Below are 13,388 nucleotides of genomic sequence, written 5' to 3' on the forward strand. Positions count from 1 at the left end.
GAGGAGATGAGTAACCGGTTTTTCTTCCACTCAGATTCGAGAGAAATCAGAGTCAACGTGGCACTTGCTGCTATTGATTGACCGATAAGCAGGTTCCCTTGGTCCATTTAGGGAGAAACCTAGGTCGTCTTTCTGGACCCTGGGGAAAGAGAACAATGATTATAGCCTTCCGGGCCTGGGAAACAAAATAAGAGGTGGTTGTGATGCCAACCTCATGAGAGCAGGGTGGGACTTTGGCAAAATCATGCCCTATCGCAGCTGGGGCTTGACCCAGCGCCCCAGGTTTCCCCAGTGCCTTGCTAGTTTTGAAGTGACCCTGCCCTCCCTCCAGGCCACGTTGCTCCAAGAAGGCAGGTCGGGCCATGAGGTGGAGAGCAACAGACCGTTGGAGGAGGGACTAAGACCGATGAACGGATACCATGGAAACCGAGGGCTGCCAACTTCCTGTTCAACTGCCAGTGAGAAGCTTTGGAATCCAACGGAAATCACGGGGACTAAGGGGGTTAGCTCCCACGGGAGCATCTTCACAAGGGCCTGGGGGAGCTGACCGTTTCATCCAGAGACGGGCTTATGCCAATGGGAAAATGCGTTGAAACTGCCACTCAGGTAAGCGGCCTGCGCTCGGTCCCTGGACCCGCAGGCGGCCGTGTGCTGAGCCGTCCCGGGAGTGCGTGGGATTAATGGGGCCTGACCGGGAGTGACCTGTTGTCTGGGCGTCTCTAGGCTTGCACTTCTCTGGGAGTGATATCAGCGTAGAGCACGAGCCTGGGAGTCAGATATTTGTGGGTTCTAGTCCCTGCCACTTGTCTGTGGGGTGACCTTGGGGAAGTCCCTTCCCTTCTCTGGGCCTCAGTTACCTCATCTATAAAACAGGGATTGAGACTGTGAGCCCCTAGTGGGACAAGGACCGTGTCCAACCCGATTTGCTTGTTTCCACCCCTGCGCTCAGTACAGTACCTGGCCCACAGTAAGGGGTTAACAAATACCACCACACACAATAGGGTGAGGACGAGGCAGTTTTGATGGTCCCGGGGGTAAAGGATCCAAACGTTACGATGTAGCAGCTCAAAGAAACAAAATAGGGGATGGGATGGCTTTGATGCCAACTGCAGGAGAGTAATTTGGGCACGCGGCAAGCTTCCTTTTGGGATGGAGGGACATCTCATATCGATAAGCCCTCCTGAAAGTTCAGAGTTCGAGGCTAAGTGATACCTGGATTCTAGAAGTGCTGAATATCCGGCCCTCTCCCACCCCACTGTAGAGAAATCGGTGTCGTGCGGCACTCGGTACCGCTAAGCGGGTTTCCTTGGTCCATTTAAGGAGAGAACTAGGTGGTCTTTGTGGACCCAAGGAGATGGGGTCACTGGGAAAGGCACAAAGATTATAGCCTTCCAGGCCTGGGAAACAAAATCAGGGTGGCCGTGACGCCAACTCCATGGGAACAGTTCGGGGTGTATGGCAAGCGTCATGCAGGGTGAGGGGGACAATCATTCATTCATTCGATAGTATTTATTGAGCACTTACCACGTGTAGAGCACTGTACTAAGCACTTGGAATGTATCATTAGGCAACAAAGACAATTCCTGCCCAATAACGGGCTCACAGTCTAAACGGGAGAGACAGACAGCAAAACAAAACAGAACAAAACAAAAGAAAACAACATCATCAAGATAACGTTGGTATTTGTTAAGTGCTTACTATGTGTGGAGCACTGTTCTAAGCGCTGGGGGAGATACAGGGTCATCAGATTGCCCCACGTGAGGCTCACAGTCTTCATCCCCATTTTACAGATGAGGGAACTGAGGCACAGAGAAGTAAAGTGACTTGCCCACGGTCACCCAGCTGATAAGTGGCAGTGCCGGGATTAGAACCCATGATCTCTGACTCCCAAGCCCGGGCTCTTTCCACTGAGCCACGCTGCCTCTCTAAATAGAATCATAGAGATATACACATCATTAACAAAATAAATAGGGTAATAAATAATATATACAAATATGCACAGTGCTGAGGGGAGGGGAAGGGGGAAGAGCAGAGGGCGGGAGGGGGGGAATGGGGAGGGGAGGAGGAGCAGAGCGAAAGGGGGTGCCCAGTCTGGGAAGGCCTCCTGGAGAAGGTGAGCTCTCAGGAGGGCTTTGAAGAGGGGAAGAGAGTTAGTTTGGCGGATGTGAGGAGGGAGGGCGTTCCGGGACGGCGGTAGGACGTGGGCCGGGGGTCGACGGCGGGACGGGCGCGAACGGGGGGCCGTGAGGAGATGAGCGGCAGAGGAGCGGAGTGTCCCGGGTGGGCAGTAGAAAAAGAGAAGGGAGATGAGGTAGGAGGGGGCCAGGTGATGGAGAGCTTTGAAGCCGAGAGTGAGGAGTTTTTGTTTCGTGCGAAGGTTGATAGGCAACCACTGGTGGTTTTTGAGGAGGGGAGTGATATGCCCAGAGCGTTTCTGTAGATAGATGAGCCGGGCAGCGGAATGACGAATAGACTGGAGTGGGGAGAGACGGGAGGACGGGAGATCAGAGAGAAGGCTGACACAATAATCCAGTCGGGATTTTATGAGAGCTTGTACCAGCACGGTAGCCGTTTGGATGGAGAGGAAAGGGCGGATCTTGGCGATATTGTGAAGGTGAGACCGGCAGGTGTTGGTGACGGATTGGATGCGTGGGATGAATGAGAGAGCAGAGTGGAGGATGACACCAAGGTTGCGGGCCTGTGAGACGGGAAGGATGGTCGTGCCGTCCACGGTGACAGGGAAGTCTGGGAGAGGACGGGGTTTAGGAGGGAAGATAAGGAGCTCAGTTTTAGACATGTTGAGTTTGAGGTGGCGGGCAGACATCCAGGTGGAGACGTCCCGGAGGCAGGAGGAGATACGAGCCTGGAGGGAGGGAGAGAGAACAGGGGAGGAGATGTAGATTTGGGTGTCATCTGCATAGAGATGATAGTTGAAGCCGTGGGAGCGAATGAGTTCACCGAGGGAGGGAGTGTAGATGGAGAACAGAAGAGGGCCAAGAACTGACCCTTGAGGAACCCCTACAGTTAATGGATGGGAGGGGGAGGAGGAGCCCACGTAGGAGACCGAGAATGAACGGCCAGAAAGATAAGAGGAGAACCGGGAGAGGACGGAGTCCGTGAAGCCAGGGTGAGAAAAGGTGTGGAGGAGAAGAGGATGGTCGACAGTGTCAAAGGCAGCTGAGAGGTCGAGGAGGATTAGGATAGAGTAAGAGCCATTGGATCTGGCAAGAAGGAGGTCACGGGAGACCTTTGAGAGAGCAGTCTCGGTAGAGCGGAGGGGACGGAAGCCAGATTGGAGGGGGTCCGGGAGAGAGTTACATGCTGATAATCACCCATTGAAAGCTCCGGCTTCAGAGCCAAGTAAAAATTGGATTCTAAAAGTCATGGGGTCTCAGCGTTCCTTCAACCCACCTCAGAGACAAATGGGGGTCACTTGGTGCCAGGCCCTCTTGCTTAACAGAAAAATTGATTCCTCTGGACCGTGGTTCTTAGGTAGAGTGAGGACTAGGTGGTCTTTGAGATCCTGGTGAGAAGGGGCTGCTAGGATGGAGCCAAACATTACTCCGTATCAGGTCAAAGAAACAAAATAGGAGATGGGATAGTCATGATGCCAACTGCGGGAGAGCAGATTTGGTTTGTGATCAGCTCCTTGATGGGACAATGATTCTCCCTACCTTCAAAGCTTTATTGAAGGCCCACCTCCTCCAAGAGGCCTTCCCTGACTAAGCCCTCCTTTCTTCTTCTCCCACTCCCTTCTGCATCACCCTGTCTCCTTCTATTCATCCCCCTTCCCAGCCCCACAGCACTTACGTACTTATCTGTCATTTTTATTTATTTAATATTACTGTCTGTCCCCCCCTCCAGACTGTAAGCTCTTTGTGGGTGGGGAATATGTCTCTATATTGTTATAATGTACTCTCCCAAGCACTTAATACACTGATCTGCCTAGAGTAAGCGCTCAATAAATACAATTGGCTAACTGACTGCTGAGTAGGAGGGACAGCAGAGCTGATAATCACCCACCGAAAGCTGAGAGTGCAGGTGAAGTGATGCCTGGATTCCTGAGGTGATGAGTCCCCGGCGCTCCTTCCACCCAGGTCGGAGAGAAATTGGAGTCCCGTGGCTCCTTGTGCTATCGTGTCAGATAAGCAGATTCCCTTGGTCCAAGGTGCCCATTTAGGGAGAGAACGAGGCAGTCTTTTTGGCCCCAAGGGAAGGAGCTGCTAGGAAGGACACAGTGATTGTGGCCTGCCAGGCCTGAGAAACAGAACAGGAGGTGGCCCTGATGTCAAATCCATGGGAACAGTTTGGGTATGTGGCAAGCTTCATACTGGATGGAACAGAGAGCACATGCTGATGATCACCAGCTTAGTGATGCTGTATTCTAGAGGTTTCAGGTCCCTGAAGCTCCCCCGGCTAAGGGTGAAGGGAAATTGGAGTCACTTGGTGCTTGGCCCTCTTGATTAACAGAAAGGGTGGGTGCCCTCGGTCCACGATGCCCACGTGAGGCAAGGACTAGGAGGTCTCTGTGGCCCTGGGTGGAAGGGCACACGGAGAAGGGCGTAAATATTCTAAGTAGCACATCGCAGCGAGCCTACTGAAGAACGTAAGAGGTGGCCCTGATGCCAGATGCACGGAAGCAGTTTTGGAAGGTGGCAAGCTTCGTGCCGGGAGGGAGGCGCAGTACGAGCTGATAAGCAGCCATTGAAAGGTCACACTTCAAGACCAAATGATGCCTGGATTCTCGAGGTAACGTGGCCCCGGCGCTCCTGCCTCCCAGGAAGGAGATATATCGGAGTTATTTGGCACCTGTCCCTCTTGAACTGAAGAATGGGTTCCCTTGGTCCACGGTGCCCGTGTAGGGTGAGGACCGCCCATGTAGGCGGTCTTTGTGATCCCCCGGAGAAGAGGCTGCAAGAGGATTCACGGGTTACTGCATAGCAGGACGAAGAAGCAAAATAGGTGGTGGGAAGGCCATGATGCCAACTGCGGGTGGCAGGTTTTGGCACGTGACAAACTTCCAGCAGCGTGGCTCGGTGGAAAGACCACGGGCTTGGGAGTCAGAGGTCATGAGTTCGAATCCCGGCTCTGCCACTTGGCAGCTGGGTGATTGTGGGCAAGTCACTTCACTTCTCTGGGCCTCAGTGACCTCATCTGTAAAATGGGGGTGAAGACTGTGAGCCTCACGTGGGACAACCTGATGACCCTGTATCTCCCCCAGCGCTTAGAACAGTGCTCTGCATATAGTAAGCGCTTAACAAATACCAACATTATTATTATTATTATCCCGGCTCTGCCACTTGTCATGTGATTGTGGGCAAGTCGCTTTACTTCTCTGGGCCTCAGTTACCTCATCTGTAAAATGGAGATCAAGACTGTGAGCCTCACGTGGGACCACCTGATTACCCTGTATCTACCCCAGCGCTTAGAACAGTGCTCTGCACATAGTAAGCGCTTAACAAATACCAACATTATTCGAGGTGGAGGGACCGCACATGTTGAAATCTCTGAGTCGAAGGCCAAGTGATGCCTCGATTCTAGAAGTGATGAATGCCCAGCTCTCCTCTTGCCCAGTTTGTAGAGAAATCTTGAGTTATGATGCACCCGATGTTATCGACTGACTGATAAGCAGATTCTCTTGGTCCATTTAAGGAGAAAACTAGGTGGTCCTTGTGGACCCATGGGGAAGAGGTCTCTAGGAAAGGCACAAAGATGATAGATTTCCAGACCCTGGAAACAAAATAGGAGTTGGCTGTGATGCCAACTCCATGGGAGCAGTTTGGGTGTTTAGCAAGTTTCATGAGGGGTGGAAGGGACAGAACATGCCGATAAGCACCCACTGAAATGTCAGAGTTGAAGGCCAAGTGAGACCTGATTCTAGAGGTTTTGGGGTCCCAGTATTTCTCCAACCCAGGTCGGAGAAATGGGAGTCCCATGGCACCCGACCCTCTTGATTAACTGAAAAATGGGCTCCGTTGGTCCACGGTGCCCATGTAGGGTGAGGACTGGGTGGTCTTCGTGGTCCGCGGAAGAAGGGGCCGCTAGAATGGATCCAAGTATTACTACGTAGCAGGTCGAAGAAACGAAATAGGTTTACAGTCGATTAGACTGTAAATACAGTCGATTAGACTGTAAGCCCGTCAATGGGCAGGGACTGTCTCTATCTGTTGCTGATTTGTACATTCCAAGCGCTTAGTACAGTGCTCTGCACATAGTAAGCGCTCAATAAATACTATTGAATGAATGAATAAATAGGCGATGGATTGGGCATGGTTCTAACTGAAGAGGTTAGGTTTTGGGAACCAAAATAGGAGGGGGCCATGATGCCAACTCCACAGGAGCAGTTTGGGTGTTTGGCAAGCTTTATGCCAAGTAAGAGGTACAGAAAACGCAGACAAGCACCCACTGAAATGTCAGAGTTGAAGGCCAAGTGAGGCCTGGATTCTAGAGGTGATGGGGTCCCAGCTTTTCTCCAGGCCAGGTCGGAGAGAAATTGGAGTCACTTGGCACCCTCTTGATTAACCCTCGTGATTAACTGAAAGGCGGCTTCCTTTGGTCCATGGTGCCCATGTAGGGTGAGGACTAGGCGGTCTTTGTGATTCCTGGGAGAAGGGGCCACTGTAGCGGATCCACGCATTACTGCCTAACCGGTCAGAAAAACGAAGTGAGAGGTTGGACGACTGTGATGCCAACTGCAGGGGAGCAGTTTGGGCGTTTGGCAAGCTTCATCTGGGGATGGAAGGACAGCACATGCTGATGAGCACCCACTGAAAGCATAGAGTTGAAGGCCAAGTGATGCGAAGTCAGGTGATCAAAAGACGGTTGGAGGAGGGGCTAAGAATAATGAACGGGTACCATGGAGACTGAGGGTGGCCAACTTCCTGTTCAACCGCCAACGAGAAACCACGGAACCCAACGGACGGCACGGGACTTGGGAGGGCCAGGGGGAGCTGACCCCGTCAGTTAGGGACGGGCGTATGCAAATGAGAGAGTGCGTTGAAACTGCCCCCCATTTAAACGGCCTGCGCTTAGTCCCCGGACCTGCCGGCGGCCATTTGCCGAGCCCTCCCTGGAAGGGAGTGGGACGAAACCTGCCTGACCTGAAGCCACCTGTTGTCTGTCTTCTCTCTAGTAGCAGTAGGGTGAGTACAAGGGGGGAGGGGGGGTCTTTGTAGTCTGGGGGGGAGGGATCCAAGCATTACGGTGTAACAGATCAAAGAAACAAAATGGGAGAGGGGATGGCTCTGGTGCCAACTGCAGGGAAGTAGTTTCGGCTTGTGGCAAGCTTCCTTTTGGGATGGAGGGGCGCCACGTATTGATAAGCACCCACTGAAAACTCAGAGTTCAAGGCCAAGCGATGCCTGGATTCTGGAATTGCTGAACGCCCGACCCTCTCCCGCCCCACTGTAAAGAAATCGGAGTCACGAGGCACCTGGTACTACAGATGGACTGATAAGCGGGTTCCCTTTGTCCATTTAGGAAGAGAACTAGCCAGTCTTCGTGGACTCAGGGCGAAAGGGCCACTAGGAAAGGCCCAATGATTTTAGGCCTCCAAGCCTGGGAAACAAAATAGAAGCTGGCCGTGATGCCAACTCCATAGGAGCAGTTTGGGTGTACGGGGAGCTTCATGCGGGATGGGAGGCACCGTATACGCTGATGATCACCCATCGAAAGCTTAGGGTTCGAGGCTTAGTGAAACTTGGGCTCTAGAAGTCTTGGGGTCCCAGCACTCCTTCAACCCAGATTGGAGAGAAATCCGAATCACTTGGTGCCTTGTGCTCTCGCTTAACTGAAAAATTGGTTCCCTTGGACCATGAGAAGCAGCGTGGTTCAGTGGAAAGAGCACGGGCTTGGGAGTCAGAGGTCATGGGTTCGAATCCAGGCTCCGCCACTTGTCAGCTGTGTGACTGTGGACAAGTCGCTTCGCTTCTCTGTGCCTCAGTGACCTCATCTGCAAAATGGGGATTAAGACTGTGAGCCCCACGTGGGACAACCTGATTCCCCTGTATCTACCCCAGCGCTTAGAACAGTGCTCTGCACATAGTAAGCACTTAACAAATACCGACATTATTATGATGCCCATGTAGAGTGAAGACTAGGCAATCTTTGTGGTCCTGAGGTGAAGGGGCCGCTCGAATGGATCCAAGCATTACTCTATAGCGGGTCAGAGAAACAAAATAGGACGTGGGATGGCCATGATGCAAATGGAAGATGAGCAGATTTGGCTTGACAAGCTTCATGCTGAGACAATTACTCTCCAAATACTCTCCTCACTCTCCTTCAAAGCCTTATTGAAGGCACGTCTCCTCCAAGAGGCCTTCCCTGACAAAAGCCCTCCTTTCCTCTTCTCCCACTCCCTTCAGTATCACCCTGACCGGCTCCCTTTATTCACCCCCTCTCCCATGTCCACAGTCTTTATGTACTGTCATTTTTTAAAAATTTACATTAATGTCTGTCTCCCTTTCTGTACCGTGGGCTCGTTGTGGGCAGGGAATATAGCTGTTATGTTATATTGTACTCTCCCAAGCACTTAATACATTGCTCTGTAGACAGCGAGTGCTCAATAAATACGACTGACTGAGTGACTTCTGGCTAAAACAGACAGCACTAGTTTAAAATCACCCACTGAAAGTTCAGGTTCAAAACTAAGTGATGCCTGGATTCCAGAGGTTTCAGGGCCCCGGAGCTTCCTCTGCCAAGGACGAAGGGAAATTGGAGTCACTTGGTGCTTGGCCCTCTTGATTAACTGAAAAGTCTTAGTCCCTTAGTCCATGATGCCCATGTGAGGTGAGGCCTAGGAGGTTTCTGTAGCCCTGGGAGGAAGAGGTCACTAAGAAGGGCACATATATTCCAAGTATTGCATCGTAGCAAGTCTATTAAAGAGCACAAGAGGTGGCCCTGCATGGAAGCGGTTTTGGCATGTGGCAAGATTCACACCATATAGCAGGAAAAGCACAAGCTGGTAAGCCATTGACAGGTTAGGGTTCAAGGCCAAATGATGCCTGGATTCTCGAGGTGACGTGGCCCTGGTGCTCCTCCCGCCCGGAAGGGAGAGAAATTGGAGTTATTTGGCCCCTGCCCTCCTTGATTAACTGAAAAATGGGTTCCCTTGGTCCAAAGCGCTCATGTAGGGTGAGGACTAGGGATCTCTGTGGTTCCCGGGGGAAGGGTCCGCTAGAATGGATCCAGGCATTACTGCGTAGCAGGTGGAAAACACAAAATAGGTGGTGGGATGGTCCCATCTGGCATGCGGTAAGCTCCCATTAAGGGTGGAGGGACAGCACACGTTGATAAGCGTCCACCGAAAGCACAGAGTTGAAGGCCAAGTGATGTCTAAATTCTAGAATTGATGAGGGCCCGGTGCCCCTCCCACCCAGTTGGTAGAGAGATCGGAGTCACGGGGCTCCTGATGTTATTGACTGACTGATAAGAGGATTCCCTTGGTCCATTTAAGGAGAAAACTAGCTGGTCTGTATGGATCCAGGAGGAACTGGTCTCTAGGAAATCAGCCGCTAGAATGGATTCAAACAGTACTGCGTAGCAGGTCAAAGGAGCAATAAAGGAAGTGGGGTGGCTGTGATGCCAACTGCAGAGGAGGTTTTTAGGGGTGCGGCAAGCTTCATTTTGGGGTGGAGGGGGAGCACGTGCTGATAGACACCCATTAAAAGGTCAGAGTCGAAGGACAAGTGAGGCCTAGATTCAAGAAGTGATGAGTGCCCGGCGCTCCTCCCAAATTGACTGGAGAGAAATCAGAGTCCTCTGCTCCATGGTGACCATGTAGCGTGAGCGTTAGGCGGTCTTTGTGATCCCAAGGATCCCAAGGATATAGAGTGGATCCACATATTACTGCCCAGCCCGTCAGAGAAACAAAATGGAAGGTTGGATGACTGCGATGCCAGTTTCAGGAGCAGTTTGGGCATGTGGCAAGCTTAATTTTGGGATGGAGGGACTGCACACGTTGATAAGCGCCCATTAAAAGCTCAGAGTTGAAGGTCAAGCGATGCCCGGATTCTAGAGGTGATGAGCAACCGGCGATCCTCCCATCCGGTTTCTAGAGAAATCGGAGTCATGTGGCCGTTGGTGCTATCGATTGACTGATCAGCGGGTTCCCTAGGTCTATTTAGGGAGAAATCTAGGTGGTCTTTGTGTCCCCGGGGGGAAGGGGTCACTGGAGCAGGCACAATAATTATAAAGGCCTGGGGGGAAAAAAAATAGGAGGTGGCTGGGACTCCCACTCCAGGGGAGCAGGTTGGGTGTGAGCCAAGCTTCAAGCGGGGTTTGAGGAACAGCACACGCTGACAAACCCCCACTGAAAGCTTACCGTTCAAGGCCAAACGATGCCTGGATCCTAGAGGTGACTAGGAGAAGCAGCGTGGCTCAATGGAAAGAGCCCGGGCTTGGGAGTCAAAGGTCATGGGTTCTAATCCCGGCTCTGCCGCTTGCCAGCTGGGTGACTTTGGACAAGTCACTTCACTTCTCTGTGCCTCAGTTACCTCATCCGTAAAATGGGGATGTAAACCGTGAGCCCCATGTGGGACAATCGGATCACCCTGTATCCCTCCAGCGCTTAGAACAGTGCTTTGCACATAGTAAGTGCTTAAATAAATATCACTAGGCCCTGGCCCTCCTTCCAGCCCCGTCGGGGAGTCACGTGGCAGTTGGTTTTATCGATTGACTGATAAGGTGGTGCCCTTGGTCCCCTTACGGAGAGAACTAGGTGATCTTTGCGGCCCCGAGGGCAGGGGCTGCTACAAATCTACCCCCGTGCTTAGAACAATACTTGGCACATAGCAAGTGTTTAACAAATACCATTATTATTATTATTATCATAAGCATGTTCCTGTGGTCCAAGGCGCCTATTTAGGGAAAGAAGCCAACTTCTTGGCTCCGGATGAAGGGGCTTCTAGGAAAGACACAATGATCACAGACTTCCAGGCCTGGGAAACAAAATAGGAGATGGCCCTGATGACAACTCCATGGGAGCACTTGGGGTATACGGCAAGCTTCATGTTCCCTGCTTCGAAGCCGTATTGCCCCTCCTTGAAAGTCTTACCGAAGGCCCATCACCTCCAAGAGGCCTTCCCTGACTAAACCCACCTTTCCTCTCCTCCCACCCCCTTCTGAGTCGCCCTGACTTGCTCTCTTTATTCATCCCCCCGCCCAGCCCCACAGCACTCATGTACATATCTGATATGTATTTATTTATTTTAATGTCTGATTCCCCCTCTAGACTGTACGCTCACTGTGGCAGGGAATGTGTCTGTCTATTGTTGTATTGTACTCTCCCAGGCACCTTGCCACAAAAATTCAAACCGTCAACTCTGTGGTGTTTCCAGTGACCATGAGTGGATCCGAAAGCCGGACGGTGAAAAAACAGGAGAGAAAGAACATCGATTCTTTTGAAATGTGGTGTCGGAGAAGGCTTCTGCGAATACCGTGGACGGCCGAAAGGTAAAATCCAAATGGATTTTGGAGCAAATTAAACTGAACAGAACCATTGGAAAGGTTGCGGATTATGGCAGAGGGACAGGACATTCTGGAGAAAGTATATCCATGAAGCCTCTATGAATCGGAAACGACTCGACACTTGATAATAATAATAAACTCTCCCAGGTGCTTAGTACAGTCCTCTGCACACAGTAAGCGCTCAGTCAATACAACTGACTGACTTACTGACTGCTGGATGGGATAGACAGCCCTCACGGATAATCACCCATCGAAAGCTCGGGGTTCAAAGCTAAGTGATGCCTGGATTCCAGAGGTTTCAGGGCCCTGGAGCTCCCTCTGCCAAGGAGGAAGGGAAATTGGAGTCACTTGGTGCTTGGCCCTCTCGATTAACTGAAAAGTGGGTGCCCTTGGTCCATGATGCCCCCGTGAGCTGAGGACCAGGAGGCTTCTGTGGCCCTGGGAGGAAGGGGCCACTAAGAAGGGCGCAGACATTATAAGCATCACATCGTGGGAAGTCTATTAACCCCAGCCCCAGCCCCGGAGGGTGGCCCGCATAGGCTCCCGGACCCGCTGCCAGCACAGGGCACAGCTCGGGATTGGCCCTATCGCCCCGGTTCCCCCAACGCTTTGATAATTTGGGGGCGCCCCCGGCCATCCCCCAGGCCATAAGGCTTCAAGGTGATGGATCGGGCCGGGAGGTGGCAATCAATACACCCTTGGAGGAGGGATTAAGAGCCATGAACTGTTACCATGGAGACCGAGGGATGCCAACGACCCGTTCAACGGCCAACGAGAAGCCACCGAACTCAACGGACGGCACGGGGACCGAGGAGGGTCGGCTCCCGTGGGGGCATCTCGGGGAGGGCCGAGGGGAGCCGACCCTGTCAGTTAGGGGGCGCGATTATGCGGATGAGAGGATGCGTCGAAACCGCCCCCCCCCCCCCCCCCCCCCCCGGGTAAACGGGCTGAGCTCAATCTCTGGCCCGGCGGGCGGCCGTGCGCTGAGCCCTCCCGGGAGGGGGTGAGATTAAACCCGCCTGACTAGGAGCGAGCCGACGTCTCCGTGCTCTCTACGCTGCACCTCTCTGGGAGCGGAAGCAGCAGGGTGAGAACTAAGTGGTCTTTGCGGTCCCCGAGGCGGAAGGGATCCAAGCATTACAGTCAAAGGAACAAAACAGGAGGTGGGAAGGCTGTGACGCTAATGGCAGGGGAGCAGATTTGGATTGTGGAAAGCTTCATTTTGGGTGGAGGGACATCACACGCTGATAAGCCCCCACCGACAGCTCGGAGTTGAAGGCCAAGTGATGGCTGGATTCTAGAAGTGCTGAGTGTCTGGCGCTCCTCCCACCCAGAGTGGAGAGGAATCGGAGTCGTGTGGCACTCAGTGCTGTTCGTTGATAAGGTTGTTCTCTTTGCCCATTTAGGGAGAGAACTAGCCCGTCTCTGTGGACCCAGGGAGGAGTGGCTAGGAAAAGCACAGTAATGAAAGCCTTCCAGACCTGGAAAGAAAATAGGAGGCAACCGTGATGACCAATCCACAGAAGCAGTTTGGCTGTATGGCTAGCTTCGCGGGGGGTGGGAGGGACAGCACACGCTTAATAAGCCCCCACCGGAAGCTCGGAGTTGAAGGCCAAGCGATGCCCGGATTCTAGATGCGATGAGTGACCGGCGTTCTTCCCACCCGGATGGGAGAGAAATTGATCACGCGGCGCCTGGTGCTATCGATCGACGCCCGGCCCTCTCGATCAAGTGAAAAGTGGGCTTCCTCGGTCCACGTTCCTATGTAGGGTGAGGAGGAGGAGGTGGTTTTGGGGGTCTCGGCGGGGAGGGGCGGCCGAGAGGGACACAGGCGTCACAGCCTATCTGGTCTTGGGAACAGAATCAGGAGGGGTCCCCGACGCCAGGCGCGGAGGAACTTTCTGGGGTGCGGCAAGCTTCAG

General features: G+C 52.8%; 1 long non-coding RNA gene across 2 annotated transcripts; it reads left to right on the forward strand.

Annotated features, from left to right (window-relative positions):
• Positions 1 to 315: 315 nt before the first annotated feature.
• On the forward strand, positions 316 to 12,495 carry LOC114807962. 2 transcript variants are annotated; one of them, XR_003755959.2, is made up of 2 exons: positions 316 to 606; positions 11,337 to 12,495. It is a non-coding gene; the product is annotated as an uncharacterized LOC114807962 (long non-coding RNA). The 2 variants fall into 2 exon arrangements; XR_003755960.2 differs by lacking the exon at positions 316 to 606 and adding an exon at positions 6,573 to 7,142.
• Positions 12,496 to 13,388: the final 893 nt, after the last annotated feature.

This window comes from Ornithorhynchus anatinus, chromosome X5, assembly GCF_004115215.2.
Source record: "Ornithorhynchus anatinus isolate Pmale09 chromosome X5, mOrnAna1.pri.v4, whole genome shotgun sequence".
Lineage (NCBI taxonomy): Eukaryota > Metazoa > Chordata > Mammalia > Monotremata > Ornithorhynchidae > Ornithorhynchus > Ornithorhynchus anatinus.